Below are 2,393 nucleotides of genomic sequence, written 5' to 3'. Positions count from 1 at the left end.
GTGGAATTTTCGTGTTGCACTTATTATTATTCTCTGTTAATTTTGTTGGTGTATTCCCAGTCGTGGCATACTTTAAATTAATAATAAGGAAGAGAATTTTATCAACCATTGTCCCCATAAAATAGTATGATATTATTTTTTTATCGTGATAGGCAGATGTTATTATTCAGCATAGGGGGAGGACTGCTTGTATCGTGGAGAGGAGAAATATTATAGGGATTTATATTGATACTAAAGAAAAGGTGTCAGGGAGCCTCCTACTTTCACGAGAATGAGGAACGTGTGTGTGTGTGTGTGTGTGTGTGTGTGTGTGTGTGTTTTGTGAAGTGGATGGGGGATGATGAGGGTGTGAGCAGCAGTAAGATATGATGATGATGATTTTGCTGGTCTGAAGAAAGTATGACGCCTGTATCATCATCATCATCATCATCATCATCATCATCATCATCATCATCAACCTAACCCATTTCCGTTATATATATGACGTAAGATGGTCAAGGTCCGCCCCCCTCAAAAAGAAAAAGAGAGAAAAAAAAGAACGGATCTAACCTACAAGGCGTTTTTGTTAAGTGAGAAGATGCGTAATAATTTTCCTGGAAGTCTTGCCGGTTCGTCAGTTCTTTGTAAAGCGATAAAACAATAAGTAAATAAATGAATAAATAATAACTGTGGGAAAGTAAGAGTGAAAAGAAATTCCTGCAATCTCCACAATTATAGCGAGTTCATGTAGAGAGTTTGTGTCGATTTTAAGAGTTCTAGTAAGAGTATAGTGAATGTAACTTCAGGCGCTTTTATTTAACTAAGGAGACTTTTGGAACTGGAGGGGTTAGATGTAAAGTAACCCCTTCACTATACATGGTTTCTCGGGTAAATGAAAATCGTCTGGCGTTAACAGGAATAAGGTAAAAAAAAATAGTTTCTGGAGTCACGTGATTAGTCCGATAATCATTTGTAGTATTCTCGCTGCCACTTCATTTTTTTTTTTTTAATCTTATTTGGGAAGGTCTCTGAAGGGGTTAATGAAGGCTGTAACCCCCCCCCTTCCATTTCGAAAAATCTCCTAAGTCTAATAAAATCGTCTGGTGATAAAGAATAGACTAAAAAAAAACAGAAAAGAAAATTGCCTAGGAGGCTTCGTGACACATATTCCCAAGCGATTTATTTTCCATATCACACCTTAATATTTTCTTATACCCCATTCTTATTTTTTATTTTTTTTATTTATTCATTTTAACATCGACATAGAGAAAAAAATTATAATTGTTACTACGGTGACTTCTTAAATTTCCCTGTCCTTGATTTTTGCCTTGTGTTTTGTTATTAATAGCTACTGTCTTGTTTACTGTTTACCGTTGGCTTACTGTTTAGTTGCTTAGTTTGTGGCATACTGTTCTGTTGTTTAGTCCTTGTGTAAATGGTGGTTTGGACATGTGGAGAGAATGGAGAATGAAAGACTGACTAAGAGGGTGTATGTAGGTGAGGTGGAGGTAGGGAGAGGGAGGGGTAGACCGAGGATGACGTGGAGGGATGGAGTTGAGAGGTATATGAGGGAGGGGGGGGTGAGTTGGGATGAGGGTAGTCAAATGGTGGGTGACAGAGTGACTTGGAGGCGTTTTGTCTGCAGCCACCCTTTGCGGGATTAGGGCGTCGGGCTATAGATAGATAGATAGATAGATAGTTTAATGGCTGGGGTGTTTGTTTTGGGAGGGTTTAGTTGCTGGTTTGAGGTTTACCAATCAATATTTATCTTTTGTTTTGTTTGCTGTTATTATAGTGACTTTCTTGTCTCTCGTTTTACTGTTATATTTCCTTCTCTTGTTTGTTTAGTTTTTATTTTCTGTGTTGCTTCTTGTTTTTCTGTTTTGCTGTTGAGTGATTTGAGTCAGAGTTTCGTCACCTGTACCATCAGAGCAAAGGAAGAAACTGCTTTGATGTGAGTGCCGGTGTGTGTGTGTGTGTGTGTGTGTGAGAGAGAGAGAGAGAGAGAGAGAGAGAGAGAGTTTGTATGCTCTGGCCGGCCCTGTTCGAGAGTGGAGATTGTGGAGGAACTTGTGAATATGTGCATGTAATCTTCTGGTTCCGGGAAGAGAGAGAGAGAGAGAGAGAGAGAGAGAGAGATGAGCGAGGAACCCTGAGAAAGGGAAAATCACCGCCTAACTCAAGCTCTCAAGGGAATCATTAACGATACACACACACACACACACACACACACACAGTAATAGAAAAAAGCGAGCAAGTGAGAGAGGTCAAATCATCGCCCACATCAGCTCTCACCGTAACCATTAACGAGAGAAGCAAAACTGACAGCAAACTCAGCCAGATATGATGAAGACAAATGACCTCGGACCCACAGCGCTGGGGGACTCTTTAGATTATCAGGCATTAGTGCTTTG

The sequence above is a fragment of the Coenobita brevimanus genome, unplaced genomic scaffold (assembly GCF_032717465.1).
Source record: "Coenobita brevimanus isolate Jiangsu-jjx unplaced genomic scaffold, ASM3271746v2 jjx.HiC_scaffold_2735, whole genome shotgun sequence".
Lineage (NCBI taxonomy): Eukaryota > Metazoa > Arthropoda > Malacostraca > Decapoda > Coenobitidae > Coenobita > Coenobita brevimanus.
The sequence above is the reverse complement of the archived record's forward strand: the minus strand, read 5'-3'. Positions refer to the sequence as shown.